Genomic DNA, 21,916 nt, shown 5'->3' with positions numbered 1-21,916 from the left:
CCTGGGAAAAAGTCTATTTAAGGAATGGAAAGCACTCAGGTCCTTGTCTCCTGCTGGCTTTTGAAATTGCCTCTCCATCCTTGGAAGATACACATGAAGAAAGCTGGAATCAAGGAACTGTAACAAAAGGTGAGAGCACAGCTGCTGGGTCCAGGTCAGAGAAAGATCAACTCTGGCCTGAGATAAGAACAACTGCTTAGGGTAAGAATATGCAGGTAACAAGTTTTTTAGTGACTTAGAATTATTTTTTGTTTATTTTGGCTTAGTAACTTATTTTGATCTGTCTGTTTTCACTTGCAATCTCTTAAATCCTATTTCTTATACTTAATAAAACTACTTGTTTATTATCAAGCCCAGCATAAATAATTTTTATCTGGGAGGAAGGAGCAACCACTGTGTATATCTCTTTCATTGACAAAGTGGGTGAACATCTTTATGTGCTTTCTCCATGTAAAACTTTTACACGGGGTAAAATCGATTTATCTGGGAGTTTGGTCCCTTTTCGGTCATACATATGCAGTGGCATAGCAAGGAGGAGGGGCCGTTGTCCCCGGGTGCCTTGTTAGGGGTGGCGCCAATTTATTACCCCTCTGGTCCCCCTGTCATCCCTTGGTTCACCTGCTCCTCCTCTGCCAGCCGCCGCCAGCTGGAGCCTCCTCACTGCCTCTCTGCCCCCAGCCTGACCCTCCTCCATCTCTGCCAGCAGGTTAGTGTATGCAGGGGCCCGGCCCCTAACTGGAGGGCTGAGGGAAGATGTGGTACAAGTCCCCCCCCCCAGGATTGGGCTCAGCCATGCACCAGGTTCGGGACCCCACCGCACAGCGTGAAGGGGGTTGCAAATGTTGCCTTTGTCCCTGGGCACATAACAGCCTCGCTATGCCTCTGCTTCTGTTTGGGCAGGGGGTAATAGATGCTTATCTCTACCTTCGGTCGTTGCATACTGTGTGCCTCATGAAGCAAGTCTGTTAGCATGCTAAACATCCAGAGAAAGTGATAAATAATCACAAATTCTACAGGAAGGAAAACACAGCAGCCTACTCTCAACTTTTCCCCGGAATGGCTGTGTATTAAGATGTTAGGTGTGAGCCTGCATGTCTGATAGAGCTGTGCTGCCTGCTGCTTCCCTTTCACCAACTGGTACAAAAATTCAGGCTGCAGCTTCTCAAAAAATGAGGAGTCACATTAGTTCAAACCAAGGGGTTTGATTCGAACTAACGCAGCCCAGAGCGCACTTCCTGGTTCGAATCAGCTGTTGAGCGGAGTAACGCACTGGCGAGATCGTGCTAATGAAGTGTGGGATATTTAAATCTCTGCTTCATTAGCAATTTCGGTCGCCTACATTTGCATCCCTAGCTTGAACTAGGGAGCGTACCTTAAGTCAGTATGAAGCTGTTGACCAAACCTGATTCACGGGGGACCCCTCTCAATATGCCTTTCCAACTTGGCTGTGAACCACTGATAATTTAGAGCCCTGAAAACCATGGATTTCTACTTTATATCCATGGGTATCCACATCCACAAATGTGCATGCAGATATCCATAGCTCACTTTTGTGAATATGGATGTGGGTGTGGATACAAATTTTGTATCTAGAACCCTGCAAATTTGAGGTTACCTGCTTTATATCTGTGGGTATCTGCATCTGTGGATACTCAGGTCTCATTTTTGCAGATGCAGATACAGATACAAATTTTGTATTCACGCAGGTCTCTACTGATAACTGTTCTCTGTGAATTAATTTCCTGCCAGTTAGGCACACATCTTATAACAGCTCCATCTAGGCTGCATTTCCCTAGTTTGTTTAGGGGGTAGTCATGTGAGACACTACCCAAAGCCCACATTTTCTGTTATCCAAAGCCAATATTTATTGTAATTGTTTTCCTCCCACATGCCCTCATCAAATAATGGGCCTATCCAGTGCTTCGTCTTCCTTTTGCTTCTAAGAATGTTTTCTTCTTACCATTTATATCTCTAGCTAGTTTAATCTTATTTTGTCTCTTGATTTTTATAATAGTTCTGATGTTTGTTTACCTCCATGCTTTTTAGTTTGTCCTGTAGTTTGCACATGTTTTGGGACTCCTTTTTGAGTTTCAGATCATTGAAGATTTGCTGGTTAAAGAAATCCAATAAAGGGAGATCAAGTGAAGCACCTCCTTGCCAGGTACCACTGATCCAGTCTTAAAGGAAGTCAGGCTCCAGTGAGATTCAAACTCACAAGCCTGGATTTATAAGGCCAAAGCGCTAAACCCCTCAGCTATGGAGCCAAAATGCTGAGGTTTGTCCCTATATGGCCATGTAAGTGATGCTATGTCTGCCATGCTCAACCTCTCTGGCTAGTTACTGATGTCCAAGAAATTACAGCAGCTCACCAATAGGTCACCAGAATGGCTGAGTGGTTAAGGCATTGGACTTAAGTTCCAATAGACAATGTGTCTGTGTGTGCTTGATCCAGCTTCTGGTAGGATGTGGCTCTTCTTGACTGCTGCTCTCAGCTGCTGACTTTTGGGAATTTGCCAAGCTTAATAAGTAAAGCTCTTCTCACACAAATCCTTTCAGTGGAATAACTGAACAGCAGTGTAACCATAACTCTCTTATGAGGCTCCTGTGAGATTTGGACTCACCACCCCTGAGCTATGGAGCCACAAACAGATAACCTCTCTCTCCCACTCTCTGTGACACTTCACTTCCCATTGTCAGCTGACGATCGATCCTCAGGGTACATCTACACAGTACATCTACACACTCTGCAAGATCTCTGCACAAGGCTCTGCCTTCAAGCTCATGGCTGCAGGCCCTGGGCTGATGAGTCATCTCTCCTCCCCCCAAGAGAGAACCTCCTAAGCTTTTCTGCAGGAGCAGAGAAGAAGCCTACAGTTATAGGCAGTGAGTTATATGAGCCAGTGATACCTGTGCTCCACCAATATTTTGGAACATGAGCCAGGATCAACCAGTGTTAGGGCTTGTATTTTCAGATACTTCCCATTCATGGGATGGACTTGGACAAACACCCCAGGCTCCATGTTTCAGAGGGACATTAGGTCCAAGACTGGACTTGGAAGCTTGCTTCCGAGAGAATGATGGGGTTTACCATTCACTCTTCCTGTGAGCATCTTCCATGGGCTAACTTAGGCAATTCCCCTCCTAGAGCACTGGTGTTTGTGGATTCCATTCTTAGGAATCTAAGAATTGTTCCCTGTTCATTTGCATAGGTGCCAACTAAATGTGGTGGATTGCAGTGATGTCTTTGCAACTTTTTAGGCATCTGAGCTCTTATCTACACCGGGGCTTTATTTTGAAATAACCCCTCTTAGGTTGAACTTACAGCCGCTCCCCGAGTTACGACCACTTCCACTTACGACCATCCGCACTTACGACCAAAGCAGTCATAAATGTGGATCCGAGTTACGAACGGCGATCTGCGCTTATGAACAGCATAGTTGCCATGTAACTCTATGGGATCCGAGTTACAAACACTTCGAGTTATGGACCAAGTGTTGGTCCATAACTTGTTTGTGACTCGGGGAGTGGCTGTATAAGCGGAGTATCCAAACTATCAAGCCCGGTTTTTCAAGCTGGTTATTTAAAATCTGTACACCTGCTTTTCTCAGGGAATAACACTAATTTACAAATACTGTAGTTATTGTGAAATAGCATTAATGTGGATGCTGCAGTGCCACTATTTCAAAATAATTACTCCCAAGAGTAATTTGAACTGCTTCCTGGGGCTCTAAGTCAAGATAGCGCATCCACATTAACGAAGCCTGCCTTAGACTAATTTCAATGCTTCCCTGTAGTGGGGACATGCTATTTCAATGTCTAAAACTGGGAGTTATTAAGTTGAATTTAGTTATTTTGAAATAGTTTCCTAGTGTAGACATGGCCTAAAATATAGGTACCATGATTCACGGTGTTGCAATATGTTAGTGTTTTCATGAATTGCACTATAAGTACTGATCTCTGTTTAGCTAGCATCTAGGCAAACAAATACATACTTGTAACTTTGGAGGTGGGGGAATGGGAGGGATTTCCTAGAGAGTTTATGACATAGCAAGGAACAGAACTGTACCCTCTTATATATATTCAAAGCCACAATACCACTCTCTTTCCCCTAATAACCTTCCCTTTCATACCACCCACTCTTCATTCACATGTGTCTTTATTAGGGCCAACTGGAGAGAGGTGTCATACTAATCAAAAATCTGAATGCACCCTATGGTAAAATTACAATATCAAAAAACATGAACTCATGGAGTAAAAAAGAATATGAACGATGAATAAAACAAGAGTGTGTTCTTGGTTTATTTACATAGTGGCTGTGTCTACATTGGCACCCTTTTCCGGAAAAGGGATGCTAACGAGACAAGTCGGAATTGCAAATGCCGCGGGGGATATTTAAATCCCCCGCGGAATTTGCAATTCCAACTGATCTCATTAGCATCCCTTTTCCGGAAAAGGGTGCCAATGTAGACACAGCCAGTGTGTTTAATATAAAGGAAAATAGTTATGACAGTTTCTACTAATGGTGCCTCACTCCAGAAAAACAAAATGATACTGGGCCTGCATCTGATCTCACTTAAACGGGTATAAATCTGTATTATTTAACTTCACTGAGTTCAATGGAGTTATATCAGTGTATAAAAGCTTTAAACCAATGCAAGATCAAAATTAGGCCATAATGTCTCATGGGACATGAGAGGCAGAGAGGGGCTTACAAGTATTTGTAATGGCTAAGGTCCTGTAAAGAAATTAGTGTCTACATTTGAAAGAGATGCATTTTTAATTATGCTGGCAAATCTCGCCAGTGTAGACAAAGTTATACTAACATAAAAGTGCTCTTGCAATATAGAATAGTCTAATTCAGAAAAGCAAAATGATCCATCCTAGTATAAGGCCTGTTAAACCAGTATAATTGCCTCTACAGTAAGGCTTTAATAAGCATATCTGTGTTGAGAAAAATGGCACTCCAAGCTGATATAGCTATGGAGGGGGAAAAAAATTAAGTGTAGATCTGGCCTTAATGTTTTTAAAAAGTATAACAAGTTAATCATGTAGAAAATAGTGGCATTCAGCAATAACTCCACTAGTTAAAGATGAGATTCTGATATCGTTTGATACATTAAAGTGAATGGAACTACTTGTGGAGTAAGATGCTCTTGATGTGAATAATGGTTTCAGACTCTAACCTTTGATGCGATTAGACATCTCTGTGCAGCAACTATGCAATATGAAAATCATGCTCTGTCATCTTTTTAAACTACTGTACATTGATTGTTCTGTAGCATGGTACAGGGAGCAAAAACAATCCACAGTGCTGACATGTTAAGAATGGGTACAGGATGAAAAATCAAGTATACAGAACAGGAAAAGGTTGAACATTATCTTATTGAGTGGGTGCCCTTATAGGATGTGTCACTGAAGAAAGCACTCAAGAAAAAATGTTGTCAGAATTGGCTTCTTTCTTTATTGTGCATGAACAAGACTTACTCATTTTGCCCAGCTTTTTTGCAAATTGAAGAGGGGTTGGTTGGAGGATAGGATGACACAAGAGAAAAATATAATAGGTATACTCCATGAAAGCCAGATATACTAATGTAGGGAGCGACAAAGAGGGTAATTGCCTCAGGTTCCAGCAATTCAAAAGGGCCAGGGGTTCCAGCCACCACTGCTGCTAGGCCCTTTAAATTGCTGCCAGAGTGCTGCACCGTGTGCTCCAGGCAGTGCTAAAGACTGGGTGGAAGGAATGCCACACTCTGGGCAGTGCTGAGGGCTTCCTGGAGGCCAGTATGGTGTGCTTGGGGCAGCACTGAGGGTTGGCTATCCTTGGCTCCACCCCTTTCACTTGAGGCTCTGCCACTTTTGAGAGTGGGAGCAAACACCCCATCCAGGGGCCCACAAAAGCTGTTGGTGTCCCTGATGAAAGCTTAAAAACTCAAGTCCTGATTTTAGGTACCATTGTGACCAACAAAAACCTCACTTGGCTACAAGCTAACTCTGTGGGCACCTAAACTCAATTGACACCTAAGTTTTTTCCTCTGGGCACTGCTGCCTCACTCTTGGCATCAAGTCACACTCCCCTGCCTGAGCATGGGCACTTCTGACAGGAATACAGATGCTTGTCTCTTATCTAAACCCCAGAGTGATTCACAAGATCAGCATTCAACTGCCTAAGTGACTCACAGAGGCCCAATCTGGTAGGTTTCTGAGTATGCCTATGGACTACAGGAAACTTCACACAAACAGCCAAGGGAGAAAATAACTTCCTCTACTTTCTTAGAATCTTTATCCTAGTAGACAGGACACTTGCCCAGGACATGGAAAACCCCTGCTCTAGTTCCCCCTTCTCCTGTGGGGAAAGAAATAATTTGAATAGGGTTCAGTGGTCATCTCAAGTGAGTGTGCTAGGCAGTAATCTTTCTGGCTACGTCTACACTGGCCCCTTTTCCGGAAGGGGAATGTAAATTTCACCAGTCGTCGTAGGGAAATCCGCGGGGGATTTAAATATCCCCCGTGGCATTTAAATAAAAATGTCCGCCGCTTTTTTCCGGCTTTTAAAAAAGCGGCGGACATTTTTATTTAAATGCCGCGGGGGATATTTAAATCCCCCGCGGATTTCCCTACGACGACTGGTGAAATTTACATGCCCCTTCCGGAAAAGGGGCCAGTGTAGACGTAGCCTCAAAGTATGTCACTAGTCCAATTATTTTTAATTAAAATGGAACATTTTAATAGGGGAAACTGGGAGAGCCCCCATGTCAGGCTAGTCCATACCCTTTTAATTAGGGCAGTCACTTGAGAGGTGACTGATCCTTGCTGAAATCTTCTCCCCATCCAGAGAAGGGGAGGAAATTGAACTGGGGGGGAAGAGGGGAGGGTTCCTACATCTGAGGTACATCCTGCTACTAAACTAAAGAGGAAGCTCTTCCCCCAGCCATTATGCTTTAGGTTCCACATAATTTAAATGGAATGAGTGTCCCCCAGTCCCTGCACCACAAGTAAAGCTCTGCACTTCCCACAGCCCAGACTTTAGGTATATATCTCTGAGAATTGGGTGGAGTTTAACATACACCTCTCTAGGCAGTATCTCCCATTGACTAGCCTACTGACTTCATAGATTGCATTCTCAGATAGGTCTCTCCCTATTCACTGTGTAGAGAGCCTAAGCACCTAACTTTGTTCCTTTCTAGGCAACTAAAATTTAGGTACTGTGATGCTCATGGATCCCATTCAATATATATATGCACTTATTAAACAATACAATTAATTTCCCTGTTTCCTTTGAGCTAGAACCTTGACATTTCATACACTCAAAATTTTTAGGACGCTGAGAACAGGAAAAATTTCAGAAGTGATTTTTTTCCCCCTATCAGTTATTACCAAAATGCCATCAGACTGTGTTAGTCCCCTTATAAATTAGAGAGACAAGGTGGGTCTTTTCTTGGCTCAACTTCTATGGATGAGAGAGACAAACTTTTGAAGCACCAGAGCTCTTCTTCAGGTCAGGTCTCAAAAGCTTGTCTCACCAAAAGAAGTTGGTCCAGTAAAATATATTACTTTCCCCATCTTGTGTCACTAATCAATCAACTCAATCAGTTTCCACCCAGGCTAACACCCTTTTTATACGGCAAGGTTACATCTAGATTGCATCCCTTTTTTGTAAAAGGGATGCAAATTAGACGTATTGCAATTGCTAATGAAGCGGGGATTTAAATCTCCTCCGCTTCATTAGCATAAAAATGGCTGCCGCTTTTTTTCCGCACGGTTCTTTGACGGAAAAAAGCACCAGTCTAGATGCGGATCTTTCAGAAAATAAAGCCTTTTCCAAAAGATCCCTTATCCCTCTTAAAATAAGGGATAAGGGATCTTTCGGAAAAGGCTTTATTTTCCGAAAGTTCTGTGTCTAGACTGGTGCTTTTTTCTGGCAAAGCTCCGTGCCGAAAAAAAGTGGCAGCCATTTTTATGCTAATGAAGTGGGTGAGATTTAAATCCCCGCGTCATTAGCAATTGCGATACGTCTAATTTGCATCCCTTTTACAAAAAAGAGATGCAATCTAGACGTAGCCCAACAGTTTATACATATCATGTGGCCTCCAGTATGAAGAAATGAAGTATCAGCTATGTACACATGTATCTCTGTTAGAAGTATGTGGAAATTAAGGTCTAGGCCAGCATTTCCAAACAAACCATAAAGGAAATCAACTTTCAACTGGTTGACATGTGGAATGTGGGTGTAGAAAATATTAGTAGCATAGAAAAAGTGAGCCATTGTACCCAAACCACCAGTAATAAAACTGAACATTTTAGTTCTAAAAGCAGATTTCCTCAGTTTTTAGTCACAATAGAGAAGCTAAGTAGGTGGGAGACTGTCACTGATTTTAAATTATAGGGTTCATATGTTCTGGAGCAAGGAAGAGAAATGAACATCCCAATCCCACTCTACCCCATTACAGGAATAATAACTTTAGCATGGTTGCAGGACTGAGGTCAAAGGCTCTGTGTGACTCTGGCAGACCATGGACCAGCTTATGTCAAGCCCAGGCCTCACTGAACACTGCCAAGTGCATAGCTGAAAACCAGTCTGGCTTATCTGTGGGTTAAAACATAAGTGTTCTAAGAATGTGTTTAGCGTGTACAGTTTATGGAATGCTTGTGGGATGCTGCATATATTAATCCTACTTAGAATATCTGTAGCCCATGGTATAAAGTTATATTGAGTGTTTGCACTGTTTTTGTAACTGTGTAACTCATCAAACAAGAAAAAAAAAGTGTTAACCAAGGGTATGTCTACACAACAGCATTATTTCAGAATAACTGATATTATTTTGAAATAACATAGTATGTGTCTACAAGCCTTTATTTCAAAATAATGTTGAGCTGGAGTACTTCTTACTCCAATGCATAGTTACATTCATTTCACAAGGAAGAGTGTTCTTCCTTCCACTTCCTGCTGTGTGGACAGCGCCAAAAGCCGAATTAGGCTATTTTGACTTAAGCTATGAAATTGACATAGCTGAAGTTGCATAGCTAAATTTGACTTTAGCCCTGCTGTGTAGACGTACCCTAAGGGAAAGTGCTCATCCTGCACAGAAAATGTCCCATTGAAGGCAACGAGGCATTGTGTGGCATCGAAGTACAGACTTCATAGATTGCATTCATAACTCTCCACAAGGAGAGCAGACACAAGTAACAAAGTTCACTGAATGAGCATATGCTTGGAACTGAAAAGAGTCCTTTCACTCTTTAGATTACTGCATTTTTCTGACTAAATACTGTTCTTAAGAACCCACTGCTTGCTGACATTTAAAGCTGCAATTCTACAATTGCTTACACATAAGCTTACCTTTGTGCAGATGGGCAGACCTCAGACATCATTGGGACAATTTAAATATGTATATTTTATAAAGTGAATGGTTGTAAGATCTGCGCCTAAATCGCCAACTTTGTCATCTTGAAGGCAAATTTAATAAATTAAAATAAATCGAATTGGGGTGCAACTATAATTACTCCTGTTATAGCCTTTTATTGCCTAAAGTGTTTTGAAAATCATATTATGAATTGCATACAAAGACTAGCTAAATACCCACTGTAAATCTAGGATGTCTGATAAAAACTAAGATTGTGCATTGCCTCATTAATCTTGCACATGGATCTTAATTGCTCTATTGATTTGCTATTGTTCATGTTTATAATTGTGCTATTTAACTCTGGCAAAGCAATTTTGAGATCAGGATGGTCTGAAAAACAAAATTTTATTATAGTATTCTTATTTTAGCTATCACAAAGTGAAGGATTTTTTTTAAAGAATCTCTGTATTGTATGTTCCATTCTTCAGTTTATATTTCTTGATTAAATCTGATTTAGTTGGCTGTAAGTCAAGCGTTTTCTTTTTTAACAAATTCTCCCGCTGAAATGATGGTTGGTAAAAATGGTTGCCATATGAACGCTCATGCAAGACTGACTTTATAGGGAAAAATGAAGTTGAATGCAGAAGTGGCTTGCGAATAACCACCATGCAGGCACAAATGAGTGTCAAGCGTGCACTCAGAAACAGGACGAGTTACCTTCCCCTCCGACTCCAAAAAAACGGCTGGAAGAAAGCAGAGGGGGCGGCATTGCGTGGTGGGAGAGGTGACAGATGCATCCTCATTCTCATCCACCTTGAACCCAGGGGCCCTCCCTGAACTTGACTGAATGGTTTTAAAAGTTTCCCTTTCAGTTGAAGCTCTGAGCGCGCGCCGCGTACAGCCCGCCGAGGAGCGGCCCGTGGACTGCACAGCCCAGGTGCTTGCGGGTCTGGGCTGGAGAACTGATCTCCCGGCGGCTAAGCCCTGGCACTGGAGAGCGGGGCTCCCCTCCCTCGGAGCCTCACTCCGTTGCGAAGTCCCGTGGAAACGGTCTGCAACAACCAATAGTTTCCTCTAGTGGGAGCCCGCAAGCCCCTGGGAAGTGACACGCACCAAACTCCAGCTCCTCACGAGCGGGGCAGGGAGCGAAGCACTGAGCCGTTTGTCCATCTCCCAGCCCCTGGCCACGACCCTGCTCCCCGCCCCGCCAGACGCAGGGGCCACCCGCTGGGCTCGCCCAGGCATGACCCCTCGTTGAAGCAGCCGGCTGCTGGCCAGCGCGCTGCTGAGCTGCCCGGGGGAGAGGCGGCGGCTGCCGCTGAGCGTCCCGCGGCCGGGCGCTATGGTGGGACGCTAGCGGCACGGCGGCGGGGACCGGAGCTCCGTGCACGGTGGCGGGAGAGCGAGACCCCCTCTGGCGCCCCGCGGCTGGGAGCGGGCTGCGCGCACTCAGGTACAAGGCAGCGCCCTGCTGCTGGGCTGGGGCTGCGCTGCAGGGTTGTTTTCCGCTGGCGGGCGGGCGGGCGCGCGCGCGGGTGTAACCCGATCCGTCCCGCGCGAGCGGGCTGTGGCCGAAGGGGGAGCGCCTGGCTCGGCCGCTGCGCCGCTATTTTTAGCGGGGAGCGAGCTCCTGGAAGTTGGGACACGCCGGCGCGGGGACCGATGGGCCCCGAGTGGAGCGGGGCTGCTGCCCCTGAGCCCAGCGCGGGTTCTCTGCGGCGGGGCGGCTCGGCACGCTGGTAAGTGCCCGGCCACCGGCTGCTGCGGGCTCCCCCGCCCCGGCCACGCACGGCGGGATCCCGGGGAAAGGTGTGTGTGTGTTGGGGAGGGGGGCTCGACGGCGCGTGAAACTCGGGGAAGTTTCGCTAGCTGCGCCCGGCTGCTGGGCAGGGGGCCGGGTGCCGCTATTAGCGGGTCTGGCGAGGGAGCCGCGACTGTCCGAGGCGCTGTGCAGGGTGACGGGTTGTTTTGCTCGCTGGCTCTAACCCAGCCTGGCCCCTCGTAGCGAGAGCCGACGCGCCCCCTGGCCTGCTTTGCAGGGATGCGCTGGGGCGGCTGGAATCCGCTGCGGGGCCCGGGTGGGCACCGCGCTCAGGGCACACCATTGCTTTTGCTGTGCGGGGGCCCATGAGAGGGTATCTGGCCTGGCCGGGCAGGGCTGGGGGCTTGGCTACATAGGTAGCGTGTTGTTGTCGATGGAGGGCGCAAGTTAAAGGTTCTGGGGGCACATGACTGCTCTGCCTGATGCCTCTGGCTCTAGAACAGGCGTTAACACCAGGGGGCACAGAGGAAAGTTTGAGGCTCCTGGGAGTGGTTATGGCAGGTAGGGCTGGAGGATGGAGCATCCCTTTCTCCTCTGACTCACTTCAGTGGGTTATCCAGCCTCTCTGGGTTGGGAGGCAAACCAAAATTGGCAACTCAAAGGGGGCTAACACAAGTTTTGTGCCCTCCCCCCATTGGCTGGATCGCTCCCTTAAGTATGAAAGGGGTGGAAGTGCTCCCTGAGCCACCTTCTTTTGCTGATCATTCCTGGGCTGGGTGTGTGGGGGGTGGGAGGGGGGTGAGTCCCACAGTTTGAAAGCCTCTGATAGTAGCTGTTGCTAAATGGAAGGTAGAGCGAGCCCCACTACAATGCCAGGGAAGCAGTTTTCCCTGGGCAGAGCCCCTGCTATGGGAGTGGGAGAGTGGCCTCTGCCCTGGGAAGAGGCCCCGGGGCATTCACTTCATAGCTGTTTGCAAAGGAGATAGCGGGAAGCAGTGGGACTCCAGCAACAGGGAAGGAAAAACAGCCCCCTGTGGTAGAGGGTAGGGGCTCAGCCCACAGCCAGCCACCCCAGGACCTCCTTCCTCTTTGTGCTGCATGGGAACACAGTGAGGGTTATGCTGGGGGGATCTGTTGACTTCCCCAACAGATGTCTTGAATCCTTGCCCAGTTCCACTGCTCTGTGGAGCAGAATCTGCAATAGTCCCTTTGGTTGGGTCCCCTCTAAACATTTAGTTGTTGTTAAATAGAAGGAAGAAATCTGGGGACAGCATGTGTCCCTAACCCGGCCATGGGTTGTCTCTACTTGGCTAGACTGCCCAGCTGTGATGGGAGTTCTAGTCAATCTCTCAAGGTTTAAGCCCAGCCACCGCTACCCGGAGTTTCTTTAGAACACAGTTTTTCCTGTGCATGTATATGTTACCATTATTGTCTTGTTATAACAAATCGGAATCCAGGCTAGAGCCAGGCAGACTCGCGGTGATATTCAGAGATCATCAGTCGTCTTGTTTCTGTCTGCATTTGGTAAATCCAATATGTTCCCTGTTGCCCCCTCTTATGGCAGTTGCATGGGGATTGGATAGTAGGTTAGAGCATCTGGCATAAATTCAAGCCCCCAAAGATTGCTTTCAAGTGTTGCTGCTGCTTGACTTAACAGAGGCATGAAACACAAACCACATGAAATGTTGTGATCCTAAGAAATATTTGTGGATAGTGATGGGAGATGATGTGAGAACTTTATTGAAAGAAAAAATGTAGGCATGATAATGTAAGCTGTTTTGCTTTAAAATCACATTCTTTAGCTAAATCAATCGTTTCTATGGAATAGAAATTCCCCATAAAACAGCAACAAATTTTCAAGGAACACTATCATACCGGTAGTATTTGCCCTTATTGTCAAATTTGGCTGTGTCTTGTGAGTATCTGCAAAGCAGTGTTTGATCAGTAGTGTTTCTTTCTTTGTAATCTTGTAGGCTATTATAAAACTGAGACCAGTAAACAATCAATGCTTTGCTTTCTATTCAGGGTATAACAAAAAAGTATTTGTATTTTGTTGTGTTTTATTGTAAGTGCTGAATGTGAAATAAAATGGAATCAAGTCTTTTAAAAACAAATTCCACAAATGAAAGTTTTGGAGCCAACCATGTTAAGAAAAATTAAATAAGTATTAGAATAGTTGGCATTTACCCACAATAAAATCCCCAGTGCTAAGAATTAACTGATATTTGCCAGAGGCTGACTCAGCACTATCTCTGCAGCCCAAACAAGCAGATGTTTAAAGGTGGTTACTTCTGAACAGTCTTAACTGGGTATATTTAATATATTTCTCCACAGTTGTAGTTTGCTTTTGCCATTCCTGCAAGGAGTAGCCCAATAAAAACACGAGGGGGGTGTCACATTTCTGCTGTCAGTTACACCAGTGTAAATAACTGATATAACTTCATTGAAGCCTGTACAATAGCTCTGTTTTACATCACAAGTGTAAGTGAAAGCAGAATGTGGCTACCACTTAACAAATTCTCCTGTTAGCCTGCCAGTAAGCATTTCATAATACAAATCAGAGAGATTTATTGAGAACATCTGTCAAATTGATGAAAGTTTAACTTGAATTTTAAAAAAACTTTTCATATCATGTCAGAATTGAAAACAGTTTCAGACACAAACCTAATTGGAATAGATTTGTGATGATATATTGAAAAGATTAGTTTGAGACAAGTTTGCTGATTTAAATGACACTATTTAAAATATGGGTGGAGAGATAAAGTAGATTGGGTTTGAAATGTTTTGAATCTCAGTGAAGTACACAAACATTTATGGAAAGTTGTCCAAAATAGCTTAAAAAGGAAAACCATTTACATTGGAATGCCCTATCTTTTATCTCCATGTCATTGCAGCTGTGCATGCCAAGAATTGCAACTTTTGTTAGTTAATGCGTTATACTGGTACATTTTAATTATAAAGGGTGTGAAAACAAGACAGTTGAGTTATCTTTTCAGCTTCTAATGGGTTTCCCTGGGATCTCTGCTGTGGAAAGTGTAGACAAATGTTTGCCTATTTGGGTGAGTCACCAGTGTTTTTTCTCGCTCCCTTTTTAAAAATTTGGGCTGGAATTATCAATTCATCCATAGTATTAAACATTTAGATATAACTGCGAGTGATAGGGAGTGTGCAAAGTGCCTCTCCTGCATAGTGTTTTACTTTAGTCCTGTCACCTTCAATACAATATAATTCTGTCTTTAACACGACAGTTTCACTAATATTTTTGTTTTAATGATTACAACAGTATCAGTTGGTATCACCATATATATAATCTTGCTATTACAGTCTGAATCTCATCATGCAAACAGTAACTAAAGTAGTGTTTATTACTGTTAGCTAACCATTGGGTCTTTTACCACTGTGGCAAGGCAAACCAAGTCTCCACTAAGAAATCTCCCTTCAGGATGTATCTGGAGCTCCTGGCAGCCAACCCTTCTCCCTCACATCCCAATAAGCTGGGAAGAGAAAAGCTCACCTATGACAGATTCTGCTTCCATACTCCTGTGGAACAGTACTTTACTCTGCAGTTAGCTTCATGATTTCGACAGGACAAAATCTTAGCCTTAGACTTTGTCTGTACAACAGGGCTGGGTCTAGACTGGGTCTAGCTGTCTACATTGGTCGCTTGAATTTCCACAAGAACACTGACGATCTCGTGTAAGAAATCAGTGCTTCTTGCGGAAATACTATGCTGCTCCCGTTCGGGAAAAAGTCCTTTTGTGCAAAGCTTTTGCGCAAAAGGGCCAGTGTAGACAGCTCCAATTTGTTTTGCGCAAAAAAGCCCCGATCACGAAAATGGCAATTGGGGCTTTTTTGCGGAAAAGCACATCTAGATTGGCAAGGATGCTTTTCCGCAAAAAGTGCTTTTGCGGAAAAGCGCCCGTGCCAATCTAGACGTTCTTTTCTGCAAATGCTTTTAACCGAAAACTTTTCCGTTAAAAGCATTTGCGGAAAATCATGCCAGTCTAGATGTAGCCCAGGGGTTTTGTGCAAGAAGCCTTTTGCACAAGAATTCTTGTGGAAAAGCGCATCCACACATCAAAGCACATTGCTTTTGTGCAAGAGAGTGTCCACACTCAACGCAATGGCCATCAGAGCACTTGTGCTTTTTCGGATAGACTCCTTTTGCGCAAGAAACCCCTGTGGAGCATCCACACATGCCTTTTTGTGCAAGAGCTGTAGCACAAAAAGAAGTTATGCCTTGTAGAAGGAGGTTTACCTTCACCGCAAAAAGCCCTCTGTTCTGTCGATTGACTGTAGATTTTCTTGTGCAAAAATGCACTTGAGGTGTCGACGCTCCACAGGTTTTTGCACAAAAATGGCCATTTTTGCACAAAAACCTTGTAGTGTAGACATAGCCTTAGAGAGCAGGATGGAATAAAGAGAGAGCAGAACAAAAAAGCTGCTCTTCAAATAACTAGTCTTGATGTGAGCCCTTCTGTCTCCTGTGCTGAAGATTTAGTGTTTTTCTATTAGCACAGGTCTTGAAGATACTGGATGTGTAAGGTTTTTATTTTTAAAACAATTCTCCTGGGATTACTTAATTGCAGACAAACATATATACTAATTAGATGTGACCTTTGCTTCTGTCAGTTTGCTCATGAGGCTGTTTATTGCTGCAGAAGTTGCTAGTTGTTGACTTATATGACCGCTCATGTCACACTTAGACTATAAATCAGAGAGTCAAATTTCAGCATTTGGAATGCTGTGTATGCTATTCCAAATACCAGATATTCACATATAGAATGCATGTGAGGAATTCTCAGTACTTAGGAAGGGCTGTGTTACTTTGACTATTTGTAAAACAGTGCTAGATAGACATTGTTGCCATTTAATTTTAAGTGGGAAGCAATAACTGAGGAATAACAAAGAACAGAACGGATGGGGAGTGAGTTACCACAGTGCCACTGTGTGGTTACGCTGCTAAGTAAGTACATGCTATGATGGTTCAGGAGAAGACTGAGTTTCTTTTTTAACTTAAAGGGTGTCTTATTTATTAGCTGTCTTTTTGTTGGCACCACCAGTGAGATGATTGTAGGATGGATTTGAATGAGAAAAGAGTATTTGTCTGGCAGAACAGATTTGGGATGTTGTTTCAAGGTAAGCAGCAATGTGGGAAGAGTAGGCCAAGGAGCATTGAATCTGCAATTGCTGATAAAGTACTGGAGGCAGAAAGTATCATGTTGCATCACCCTCGATTGGCAGGAACAAACTAATGTTGGGGCTTGAAGGAACATTTTGTTCTCAGATTGTTTACCACAAGTCACTTACTGTATATGAATCCTGAAATGAAGTAGCTATTTACTTACAGATAGTTCTGATGTGTGAAATGTAGAACACCTCATATTCCTAAGTGTTTGATCTTCGACGTATGAGAAATGGACTCTCCAAATTCATGAGAAAGTTCATCCCTTTACAAAGATGCTTTCCATATCTTGCCTTCCCGGTATATGAAATGCTAAATACTTATAAGCAGGTGATCTTTTGAAAAAGTCACAGAAAACAATAAAAAGTAGCTTATAGTAACTTTTTTGGTTAAATATCTTAGAAAACAATATAAACTTCAGAAAGGATTAATAATACTCACAAGCAGGGCTACACGGTTGTCATGCTGGTGAAAATGTCAGATACTGTTTTGTCTAGGAGTGCTCTTCTGAAAGGCTCTAGGTGAGTTAACTCATTCACTTGAGGCAGATGGGAAGCCCTGAGGAGGGTTGCAGAGTAAGGATGTTAAGGACTAGTTGACTATCCGATAAGCAAATGCTTATTGGATAGTTGACTCAACTACTCAAATTCCCCCCCTCCCCTTGCTGCTTCTGTCAGAGGCAGCAAAGGTGGGGGGAGAATACTTCAAAGTGATAGCGCTGCACGGAGCCCGAACAAAGTGTCAGTGCCACACAGTTGACCCTGGGCTGCTGCTTTGAAATGTTGTGGCAGTATTTCAAAGGGGCAGTGCCACACAGAGCCTGGGATTAGATGTGTGGTGCTGCCCCCTTTGAAATGCCACCGCAGTGTTTCAAAGTGGCAGCACTGCATGGAGCCTGAGGTTAGCTGGGATTTCCCTAGCTGACTCTGGGCTCCCTGCAGCATTTCCGTGGAACCCAGAGTCAGCTGGGGAGTCCCCAGATGATTCAGGGCTCCAGCGCTGCATTTCAAAGTGCCAGGACAGCATGGAGCCTCAGGTCAGCAGAGGACTTTGAGTGCCTTGCTTGCCCCAGGCTCCATGAGGGCGTTTACACTTTGAAATGCCCAAAAATCCCCACTGGGGACTCTTGTACATTTCAAAGCTGGCATGCCACATGCAGCCCAGGGCCAGCTGAAAGCCCCCCGGGGGCTCTTGTGCATTTCAAGAGGTAAGTGCTCTCGTGGAGCCCGGAGTCAGCAGGACTTCCCGCTGGCCCTGGGCTGCACGCGGAGTTCTGCATTCCCAGTGAGGCTCTTGTACATTTCAAAGGAGGAATGTGGAAGTGCCTATCCACTAGTCCCTGGAAATTCCATTGAGTACTTGACTAGTAAATTACTTGTTTGTTAACATCCTTATTGCTGAGTAGGCCTACCCCACACTTTCAGTGCACTGGCAGCTTCTATGTTCTGCAGGGCTGAGCCTAGCTCCCTGGTGCAGGCTTTCTGACCTGGTGCATGGAATTGTAGCACCGTTCACTTTAATTTGGCCCGTCCACCCTTTCATTGTGATGGAAGGTCAGCTTGGGCAAACCTGAGTGATGTTGCAACCTGGTGCCTGAAGTTGCAACATCTAGAGGAGGACCAGAGAGATTTGAGAGGACTGGACAAGGGCAAATGTGGTACCTATCTATAAAAATGGAAACAACCGAGGCAATTATAGATGAAACAGCTTAACTTCGGCACCTGGAAAGATAAACATTAAAATAATTCATCTGTAAGCATGTAGGAGACAATAAGGTAATAAGTAACAGTCAACATGGATTTATCAAGAACAGATCATGTCATTCTAACCTAATATCCTCCTTAGAGTAACAAGTCTTATGAATTGGAGGAGAGCAATAGATATATCAGATATCAGCTTTAATAATATTTTGATACTGTCACACATGACTTTCTCATAAACAAACTAGAGAAATTTAGCCTAGACTAGTGGTTCTCAAACCTTCAAATTGGTGACCCCTTTCACAGATAAAGCCTTTGAATTGGATCCTCACACTTAATAAATTGTCATAACTAAGACGGTCTCCGGTGTTAGGGTAGTTTTGCTAGCAGCATTTGCACATTTAGAAGTTGTGGGGAGGGGCAATTGAACCATGGCTGTGAATGAATTGGATACAGAGAGAGCGCATGGTTCAAACAATCAATGTTGTGAGCAATAAACACTCACCTCACTTCACATGCCCTTGCTTTACATACATGTCACTTTAATAATACTAGTAGGGAAAGAAACTATGCAGATAGAAACCAGTGAAATCTGGCAACCTGGCTCGTGGGCCACTGTAAATAAAATGTCTTGGGGGCCACATATAGAACCCTAATTGGCTGGAGGTTGCCCACCAGTGGTATAAATAATGCTACTTAGTTCTGCCTTTGTGTTGGGGACTAGAAGAGATTAAGTCTCCAGTCTACATTTCTATGATTTCCTTTTTTAAAAATAAACTTCACTTGTGCAAACTAATTTTGTTTTTAAGATAGAAGAATACAAATCTGAAGTTAGCTTTGAAAACTATGTCTTATGTGTAGAACTCTGTGCTTATTTGAGCCTCTGTGGACTGACTTCATAGTCAGTGGAGTTGAGTGTTTTTCATCAGTAACCTACAAATAGAATGTCAGTTAGCTAGGCACACGTGAGTCTACTGCCTGTTGGCCAGTATATAGCAGTTCTGGTTTCTATCTCATACATTGGGATGGGCAAAATATGGCCCATAGACTGGATGAGAGGTGGGCAATAATTTTTGCTGGGGGGCCACTCCAGGAATTTGGGAAGTGGTTGAGGGCTGCACTCTTCCATGATATTAATGGAAGAGGTGTGTGGGATGGAGGTTAGGTGCAGAAGGGAGATTGGGTAAAGGAGGGAATTTGGGTGAAGGAGGCAGTTGTGACCGGGGGCAATGGACTTGGATGCAGGAGCTTAGAGTGTGACCTAGGTCAAGGAATTGGGGTACAGGAGGGGTGCAGGGATTTGTGTTGTGAGCTAGGGTGGGAGGGGGCTGTGATCTGGGGTGGGGATTGGGGTGTAGGATCTGGGAGGGGGTATGGGTGCAGGAAGAGGACAGAGTATGTGAATTAGGGGGGCAGGAGTGGGGGCAGAAAGTTGGGGAAGGGAGAGGCTAGGGTGCCAGAGCCAGGGCCTGGCCAGGAGACTTACCTGCCAGCAGCCAGTTCTTGAATTAGCCTCCCTGCATTACCCGCCCCCGCATAGGCTGTAGCCATGTGCTCCATGAAAAACTATGAGCCCCTTGTGCTTTGTTGCTGCCTATTATTGAAACAGGCAGCTCTGATTGGCCAGTTTCTGGCCAAAAGCCAGCTAATGGGATTGTGCTGGGGTGGGAGCAGCTCCTAAAGCTTCTCTTTCCCATCCACATTTAGTTGTTAAAGTGAAACCACCTCACAGCTGTGTTTCTGAGTGGTGTGCGGGTGGGGCAACGCAAGCGGGGAGCCTGCCTGCTGCTCACTGCAGTGTCCATGGGCTGGATCCGGTGGCTTGGCAGGCTGGATGTGGCCCATGAGCCATATTTTGCCCAGGCCTGGACCAGATCCATCCCACAGATCAGTGGGAGACTCAGAGAGGTTCCTTGCCTGCCGTGACTTTGCATGCTGTTCAAAGCAGCCAGCTGCAGGGGTCATGTGCATCTCTGCGTGCCATGCACCTTGGGAGGGCTTCCTGTGTTGCCCCCACTCCCAGCACAATCTCACAACTCCCATTAACAAGAATCTGCCAATGGGAGCTGCCTGTGCCAAGCTTGCGGCGCAGGCAGTGCACCCCTCGCCTCCAAGGAGTGCAAGGCATGCAGAGATTCACATGGTTCCCTCAGCCAGCCAGTTTGAGCAGTGTATGGGGGTGTGGCAGGCAGGGAGCTACCTAAGGGAAGCACCTGACACCCACCCTCTTCTTTTCCCCAGTGCTCTGCATCTCTGCTCCTGCACCCATGTTCCTGGCCCAGACCCTGCACCCTAGTCCCCTGCTCCAGGTCACAACCCCCTCCTGTCCTAGGTCACAACACAAACCCCCACAGTGCACTCCCTGCTACACTACTCCTCCAGGTCAGAAGCCCCTCCTGCACCCCAATCTCTCCCAGATCCCACACTCCCTCCTGCACTCCAGTCCCCTACCCCAAGTTCCCTTCTGCACCCAATCTCTATCCCAGACCCTTCACTTCCACCGTTAATGTCATGGAAGAGTGCAGCCCTTGATCACTTACCAAATTCTTGGAGTGGTCCCCCATCAAAAACTATTGCCCACCCCTGCTATACATGGTATATCTCCTTCTTGTACAATCTGGCTAGTGCCGTTGAACAACCTGCCCAATATTTACTGGAGTTTGGGGGCTTGATGAAAGCTAGCTGACAAAAGCTCGAGCCAGATAATAAACCTAAGGTGATAATTACAGGCTGTAACCAGAAGAACCAGAGGAGATTATATCAGTTATCTCAATCAAAGGATTGTGCATGGTGGTTTTTACTACTACAGTAACACTCCAATTGTCTGGCATCCAGTGGTCTGGCACTCCCGATAGTCTGGCACCAACTGGAACCCGGAAGTGCTCCAGCCAGCCAGACAATTGGAGCTGCTCTGGGCTGCTTCCCCAAATCTGCTGCTGCCGTTGTTGAAACTGACCAGCAGCAGACTTGGGGAAGCGGCGGGCAGAGCAGCTTGGGTGTTGCCAGGTTGGTTCCGCTTCGCTGCTCAGCTGAAGGGTGGCACTGAGGGACCAACCTGGCAGCACCCCAGCTGCTCTGCCCCGCTGCTTCCCCAAGTTGCCGCTGCCGCCTGCAGCCCCTGTTGCTGGTGGCTGCGCGGGGCTTCCCCCACCTCCCTGCAAAACGGCGGAGAGTTCGCCTCATTCCGTGCCATTGCCCGCCGACCTCCCCCCCCCGACCCGTCACAGCCCCCCTGCCGGAGTACCTCCTAATACTCGGCATATCCAATAATCCGGCACCCCTTGGGTCCCAAAGGTGCCGGATTATCAGAAGTCTACTGTATTTGGTACCTGGATATTAGTTACTTTTGGATGTTCGTGTAGCAGCCATGTTCCTGAGTTATGGGCCGCACCTCGCAAAACATCTGTGCTTTACTCTTTTGGATGCATAGCTCACCATAGTGATTCATGCTTGAGTTTCCTCAAGATTAGATTGCTGCAATGAGCTCTACACCTTCAGATGATTTGGAAATTTGGTTTCAAGCTGGTGGCGAAGGCTTATTAAACTCTCCTAGCTCAAGTAACATGTTATACCTATGCTGTTTGATCTGCAGTGGATGTCAACTTGGTTTTGGGATGAAGTTCAGGCTATTTGCTTTGGCCGATAAAGATCTGAATGATATGGGTCTTGAGTACATGTGAGACCACTTGCAAGATGCTGCAGCAGTTGTTAACTGAGATGCCTGAATTAATATAAGAGAGGGGACAGGTGGGAGTGTATACTCTGTGAAGAATTCTCAGCTCTACACTAAATACTTCTGTCTCCCTCTCCTCAGTCATGTATCTAATAGAGCCTGGTTTGACTACATTCAGGATCTACCTTGTTTTCTCTGGTCTTTCTGGGGGAGGCAGCAGTTGGATAAGGAAAAGTTAAGAGAAGTGAGATGTGG

The 21,916-nt window shown here is 45.4% G+C and overlaps 1 protein-coding gene across 6 annotated transcripts in view; it reads left to right on the top strand.

Moving 5' to 3' along the window:
• The window catches only part of GHR (growth hormone receptor), a 209,743-nt gene that overhangs the window by 4,779 nt on the left and 183,048 nt on the right, over window positions 1-21,916 (top strand). For 2 of the 6 annotated variants that reach the window (XM_075932499.2, XM_075932495.2), the window contains exon 1: window positions 10,900-11,080. The exons of 2 other annotated variants lie outside the window; for them this stretch is intronic. The gene's annotated coding sequence lies outside the window, so the exon portion shown is untranslated. Of the gene's footprint in view, window positions 1-10,429; window positions 10,795-10,899; window positions 11,081-21,916 lie in introns of those variants that run through there. 2 more of the 6 variants (XM_075932496.2, XM_075932497.2) reach the window with 2 other exon arrangements.

Source organism: Pelodiscus sinensis, chromosome 6 (genome assembly GCF_052426305.1).
Source record: "Pelodiscus sinensis isolate ZL-2025 chromosome 6, ASM5242630v1, whole genome shotgun sequence".
Classification (NCBI taxonomy): domain Eukaryota; kingdom Metazoa; phylum Chordata; order Testudines; family Trionychidae; genus Pelodiscus; species Pelodiscus sinensis.
This window is presented reverse-complemented; position numbering and strand designations above follow the sequence as displayed.